The following is a 7,589-nucleotide window of genomic DNA, read 5'->3' on the forward strand; positions in this document are numbered from 1 at the left end:
GGGGCCCAGGGGTGACACTAGGGTGGCACTGGGGTGGCACTCGGGGTGTCACCGGACGCCTCTCGGCGAGAGAAAAGCGAGCTGGGAAAAAAAAAACGAGGGAAAAATGGGAAAATTCGGCGGAGGAAGCCACGTGGTGATGCGGGAGGGAGGGGAGGGAGGGGAGGGAGGGGAGGCTCAGCCCCCCGGGGGGAGGGGCCGGGGGGAGGGGAGGGGGCGGCAGCGCCGATTTATTTATTAATTTATTATTTATTTATTCGCATTTCGCAGTTCGGGATTCCAGCTCCATCCTCGCGGCGTTTCCCTGCCCCTCCATCCCATTCCCATCCCATCCCGGGGGTCTCCCAGCCCCCCCAGCCCCCCCAGCCCCTTCCCATCTGCTGCCGCCCCTCCCCCACCGCGCCCCTCCCCCACCCTTCCCCCGCCGCCTCAATGGGATTTTTGCTCTGCCTGGAAAAAACTTGGGAATCAAAGGAGCTCCTGGCGCCGGGGGGCGGGAGTGGGGCTGGGGAGATCCTGGGAATGGATCTGGGGGAGATCCTGGTGGGTGGGAATGGGGCTGGGGGACATCCTGGGGATGGGGAGTGGGGCTGGGGGAGATCCTCGGGGGTGGGAATGGGTTTGGAGGACATCCCGGGGGGCGGGAGTGGGGCTGGGGAGATCCCAGGAATGGGACTGGGGAGATCCTGGGGGCTGGGGAGATCGGGGATGGGGAATGGGGTTGGGGGAGATCCTGGGGGTCGGGAATGGGGCTGGGGGAGATCCCGAGGGTGGGAATGGGGGTGTCAGAAGCTCCCGGGGCTCGGGGGGCTGTCGGGGGTCGGGGCCGAGGGTCTCAGGAAGCTGCCGGGGCTCGGAGCTGGGGGCTTGGGGAGCTCTCGAGGGTCGGGAATGGGGCTGGGGAGATCCCGGCGCTCCGGGCAGGGGACTCGGGGAGCTGCCGGGGTCTGGGCTGGGGGAGATCCCGGGGGTGAGGGGCTTGGGGAGTCCCTGAGGGTCGGGAATGGGGGTCTGTCGGGGGTCGGGGCGGGGGGAGATCCCGGGGCTCCGGGCAGGGGGCTCGGGGAGCTGCCGGGGTCGGGGCTGGGGGCTCGGGGCTGGGGGAGATCCCGGGGGCTCGGGGCTGGGGGAGTCCCTGAGGGTCGGGAATCGGGAATGGGGATCTGTCGGGGGTCGGGGCCGGGGCAGATCCCGGGGCTGGGGGTCTCAAGAAGCCCCCGAGGGATTCCGGGAGCTGCCGGGGTCGGGGTTTGGGGTCTCGCCCCCTTCCCCCGGCACTGCTGGACCCCCGAGCAGGGGGTTTGGGGGGCTCTGGGCTCCTCCCGGCACTAAAGGGTCCTGGGTGGGGCAAAGCCGCGACCACTGCTGACCAGCCATGGATCCATCATCCATCCATCCCATCCCATCCCATCCCAATCCCATCATCCCAATCCCATTATCCCATCCCAGGCTGCCTTTTCCGGAGGGTTTTTATTTTTAGGATGGTTTTTAGGGGTTGGGGTGGGAATGGCAGTGATCCCAAACCCCCTGAGCCCTCCGGAGCAGCAATTAACTCCTAACGAGGGGAAAATCCTAACGAGGAGAATTCCTGATGAGGGAAAATCCTAAAGAGGGAAAAAAATACCTGATGAGGGAAGTTCCCAATGAAGAAAAGTCCTAAAGAGGAAAACTCCCAAGGAGGGAAAAAATCCCAAAGAAGAAAAAAATCCCAAAGAGGAAAACTTCCAGCGAGGAAAAAAAACCCCAGAGAGGAAAAAAATCCCACAAAGGAAAACTCCTAAAGATGAAAATTCCCAAGGAGAAAAGAATTCCCAAGGAGCAAACCTCCCTCCCTCCAGCCATCCCTGCCGCGGGGGGAAAAAAAAAGAAAAAATTAAAAAAAAAGTTTAAAAATTCCCAAAAAGCAGCGTTTTGGGATGAGGGAGAAGCTTTGGGTTCTCCCCAAGCCACCCCAAAATCCGGGAGGTTCCCGCGGGGAGGGTTTGGGGTTTTGGGGTTGTTTGGATATTTATTGATTATTTTTATTTTATTTATTTCCTCCCCCCGGGCTTTGGAGGAGCTGAATCAATAAATTTGGTGCTGAATTAATCAATTCGGCGCTGAATTAATCAATTCTGAGCCCCAAAAAGTGACTTTTTTAACCCTAAAAAAAGATCCCCCTCAGGGCTCCTGAGGGCTCCTGAGTGCTCCTCGGAAATTCCTCCCAAGGAATGCTGAAAATCCTGGGAAATCAGGATTTCAAGGAAAAAAAAAAATCCTCCAGCTCTCCCTCCAGGCTCTTCTCCCGGGATTTTTGGGTTTAAAATCCCGGATTTTGGGTTGGGTTGGTTTGGTTTCCCAACATCTCTTCCAGCTCCGATCCTTTATGGGATTTCCAAGTGTTTTTTCCCGGGAAAATCCCAAATCCAACCCCGCAGGGAAGGAGCGATGGCTGGAGCGGAATCGATTTAAAAAAGTGAATTTTGGGGGTTTTTTCAGGGTGAAAAACCCAGCAGGAACCCCAAAAAAAAAGCAGAGAGAAAACCCGGATTCATTCCCAGCTCGGGATGGAAATCCCAAATCCCAGGAATTTCTGCTCTTCCCGAGCTTTGGTTTCGCTCGAAGTTTTAACCGGAGAGAGAGAAATGAGGGAAAAAGAACAAAAAAAGGGGAAAAAAGAGGGGAAAAGCTGAGAACAAAGAGGGAATTCTGCGTTGGGGGTGGGGAGGGCAGAGAGAGCTTCCCGCGGCATTCCAGATGTCAGGAATTCCGGGAATGCGAGCGGCGGGGATCAAAGCGGGGCTGAGCCCACCCCAAACCGCCCCCGAATTAAAAAAACTCCAAAAAACCCTCCAAAAATCCCAAAAAAAACCCAAAAGGGGAGCTGCTTCACACCCCCCCAGCCCGGCTGATCCCAAAGTTTTCCAGAATTCCAGAAGGAATTCCGGGAATGCGAGCGGCGGGGATCGAAGTGGGGCTGAGCCCACCCCAAAATTAAAAAAAACTCCAAAAAAATCCCCAAAATCCCAAAAAAACCCCAAAAGGGAAGCTGCTGCACACCCCCCCAGCCCGGCTGGTCCCAAAGTTTTCCAGAATTCCAGAGGGAATTCCGGGAATGCGAGCGGCGGGGATCGAAGTGGGGCTGATCCCACTCCAAACCGCCCCGAAATAAAAAAACCCTCAAAAAACCCCAAAAATCCAAAAAAAACCCCAAAAAACCCCAAAAGGAGAGCTGCTCCACACCCCCCCAGCCCGGCTGATCCCAAAGTTTTCCAGAATTCCAGAGGGAATTCCGGGAATGCGAGCGGCGGGGAGCGAAGTGGGGCTGAGCCCACCCCAAACCGCCCCCGAATTAAAAAAACTCCAAAAAACCCTCCAAAAATCCCAAAAAAAACCCAAAAGGGGAGCTGCTTCACACCCCCCCAGCCCGGCTGATCCCAAAGTTTTCCAGAATTCCAGAAGGAATTCCGGGAATGCGAGCGGCGGGGATCGAAGTGGGGCTGAGCCCACCCCAAAATTAAAAAAAAACTCCAAAAAAATCCCCAAAATCCAAAAAAAACCCAAAAGGAGAGCTGCTCCATGTCTCCCCACCCCGGCTGGTCCCAAAGTTTTCCAGAATTCCAGAGGGAATTCCGGGAATGCGAGCGGCGGGGATCGAAGTGGGGCTGAGCCCACCCCAAACCGCCCCAAAAAAAACCCCCAAAACTCAAAAAAACCCTCAAAAAACCCCCCAAAATCCCCAAAAACCCAAAAAGGAAGGTGCTCCACACCTCCCCACCCTGGCTGATCCCAAAGTTTTCCAGAATTCCAGAGGGAATTCCGGGAATGTGAGCGGCCGGGATCAAACCGGAGCCACCCCCACCCCAAACCGCCCCAAAATCCCCAAAAAAACGCCAAAAACCCCAAAAATTCTGATTTTACCCCCCTTCTTGAGCTTTGCGTTTTCCTAAAAACTTCCAGTAAAATTTTAATGATGTCAAAATGAAGAAATATTTTTTCAAAGTTTCCCAAAATGAAGATTCTTTTTTTTCCTCTCCAAGACTTTCTGAATTCCTTTAATATCGCCCAGTTTTGGTGTTTTTTTTTAAAGGGATTTAAAAACTGAACTAAAATATGGAATTTACAAAATGGGAATTTGAAAAAAAAAGGAATTAAAATATGGAATTGAAAAATGGAATTTAAAAAAAAATTGTCCCAAGTGAAAAATGGATCCTGTCCTTCCTGAATTCCGGGATTGGGATGGAATCTGCTGAATTCCAGGAGATTTCCGGGATTGGGATCGGGATGGATCCTACTGAATTTTGGGATTGGGATCGGGATGGATCCCACAGAATTCCATGAGAATTCCGGGATTGGGATGGGGATCAGTCCTGCTGAATTCCATGAGAATTCCGGGATTGGGATGGGGATCAGTCCTGCTGAATTTCGGGAGAATTCCAGGATCAGATCCGGCTGGATTTGGGTGAATTCCATGGGAATTCCTGGCTGGATTTGGGTGAATTCCATGGGAATTCCAGGATCAGATCCAGATGGATTTGGGTGAATTGCATGGGAAATCCTGGATAATTCCCGGCTGGATTTGGGTGAATTCCCGGAGAATTCCCAGCTGGATTTGGGTTAATTCCAGGAGAATTCCAGGATCAGATCCAGATGGATTTGGGTGAATTCCCGGAGAATTCCCAGCTGGATTTGGGTTAATTCCAGGAGAATTCCCAGATAATTCCCAGCTGGATTTGGGTGAATCCCATGGGAATTCCCGGCTGGATTTTGCTGAATTCCTGGAGAATTCCTGGATAATTCCCAGCTGGATTCGGGTGAATCCCTGGAGAATTCCCGGCTGGATTTGGGTGAATCCCATGGGAATTCCCGGCTGGATTTTGCTGAATTCCCGGAGAATTCCCGGATAATTCAGCCGTTGCTGACCTGCCCTGCCCTCCCTGACCTTCCCAACAAAGCTCCATTCAATCCCAGCAGCTCTGGGTTTGTCCCACATTTCCTTCCCTGTGCTGAAATCCAGGGATTTGGGACACATTCCTGCCCCGAGGATGGATTTTGGGGAAATAAAATTCCCAGGAATCCCTCGGGGTTCTCCCTTTCCCAGCCGCCTGGGGCTGAGGGAAATTTATAAATCATTTTATTCCGTTTATCCCATAAATGTATTATTTGTTAAATAAATAAATTTATTCCAGTAAATAATTTTGTTCCGTTTATCCCATAAATGTATTATTTGTTAAATAAATAAATTTATTCCAGTAAATAATGTTATTCCGTTTATCCCATAAATGTATTATTCATTAAATAAATAAATTTATTCCTGTAAATAATGTTATTCCATTTATCCCATAAATTTGTTATTCATTAAATAAATAAATTTATTCCTGTAAATAATAAATTGGAGGCTCAGCCCCGAATTTCCAGTTTTCCCAAATGGGGTGAGGAACTGGGAATGGGGTGAGGAGATGGGAATGGGATGGGGATATAGGAATTTTCAGGGATGGAGATATAGGAATTTTGGGATGGGGAGATAGGAATTTTGGGATGGAGATATAGGAATTTTCAGGGATGGAGATATAGGAATTTTGGGATGGGGAGATAGGAATTTTGGGATGGAGATATAGGAATTTTCAGGGATGGGAATGGGGTGAGGAGATGGGAATTAATGGGATGAGGAAATGGGAATGGGATGGGGAGATTGGAATGGGATAAGGAGATGGGAATGGGGTGAGGAGATGGGAACTAATGGGATGAGGATATAGGAATGGGATGAAGAAATGGGAATGGGATGAGGAACTGGGAATTAATGGGATGAGGAGTCAGGAATGGGATGAGGAAACAGGAATGGGGTGAGGGTTGGGAATGAGGTGAGGAAATGGGAATTTTCAGGGATGGGAATGGGGTGAGGAAATGGGAATTTTCAGGGATGGGAATGGGGTGAGGAAATGGGAATTTTCAGATTGGGAATGGGGTGAAGAAATGGGAATTTTCAGGGTTGGGAATGAGGTGAGGAAATGGGAATTTTTAGGGTTGGGAATGGGGTGAGGAAATGGGAATTTTCAGGGATGGGAACTCCAGGGCTGGCTGACCTCAGTGTCTCCTGTTCCACGCTGGGATCATTTTTTTGGGATAATTCCTGGTTTTCCCGGCAGGAACAGAGCAGCAACACCTCCAGAATTCCCAGCCATTCCCACCTCACCATCCACCCCGCAATCATTCCCACCTTTCTGGGCTCCTTTCTCCGGGAAATCTGGGAATTTTCCAGCTGGGATTTAACCCCGTGGTATATTTATTTCACCCTATTAACTTCCCACCCCGCCGAGGAGGGAAATGAGTGGGAAAGAAATGGAAAATAAATGGAAAATAAACGGAATTACCCTTTGGAAAAACGGGATCCGGGAGGGAATGGAGAGCACACATCGTAAAGATATCAGGATGGAAATTCCCCTTTTTCCGTCGGCAATTCCCGCAGCTGGAATGGATAATATCCCAATATTCCTGATTTGGGAGCCTCTGGGATTGAGGTAATTAGTGCCTAATTAGTGCCTAATAGCTCTTTATTGATCCTGATAACTCCCAGCGTTTTATCTGGGAAAATCCTGATTGCCAGGAGAGTTGGGGATTGGGGTAACTATGGAGCAGGGATTGATCCAAATAATTCCCAAAAATAATTTTATCCGGGAAAATCCCAGTGCCACTGGAATGGGATAAAACTATGGAGCAGAGATTGATCCCAATGATTCCCAAAAATAATTTTATCCAGGAAAATCCTGATTGCCACACGAATGGGATAAAACTATGGAGCAGAGATTGATCCCAATGATTCCCAAAAATAATTTTATCAGGGAAAATCCCAGTGCCATGAGAGACTGGGAATGGGATAAAACTATGGAGCAGAGATTGATCCCAATGATTCCCAAAAATAATTTTATCCGGGAAAATCCCAGTGCCACAAGAGACTGGGAATGGGGTAACCATTATTGGGGTTTGATCCTGATAATTCCCAACCCTTTATCCAGGAAAATCCCACAGGGAATGGGATAACCGTGGAGCAGGGATTCATCCCAATAATTCCCAATCCTTTATCCAGGAAAATCCCAGTACATTTGGGGGAATTCTGGGGAATTTTGGGGATTTGGGGCCAGCAGATCCCTGGAGTTGGTGGTGACAGAAACAGTAATGGGATCTGATGGTTTTATCCAAAAAGGATCAGCCTGGGATCTTTCCATGGCAAAATATGGGAATTCAGGAGGGTTTGTCCATGGATTTCATGGAGGTTTTTCCACAGAATTCACAAAGGTTTTTCTTTGGATTTCATGAAGGTTTTCCCATGGAATTAATGAAGGTTTTCCCACTGAGTTCACAAAGGTTTTTCCACGAAATTCACAAAGTTCTTTCCATGGAATTCATGAACGTTTTTCCATGGAATTCATGAACCTTTTTCCATTAAATTCAGGAAGGTTTTTCCATGAAATTCGGGCAGGTTTTTCCATGGAATTCAGGAAGGTTTTTCCATGGATTTCACTAAGGTTTTCCCACAAAATTCATTAAGTTTTTTCCACAAAATTCATTAAGGTTTTTCCATGGGATTCAAGGTTTTTCCATGGAATTAATGA

The sequence above is a fragment of the Lichenostomus cassidix genome, chromosome 27 (assembly GCF_008360975.1).
Source record: "Lichenostomus cassidix isolate B80296 chromosome 27, HeHo_3.0, whole genome shotgun sequence".
NCBI classification, from domain to species: Eukaryota; Metazoa; Chordata; class Aves; order Passeriformes; family Meliphagidae; genus Lichenostomus; species Lichenostomus cassidix.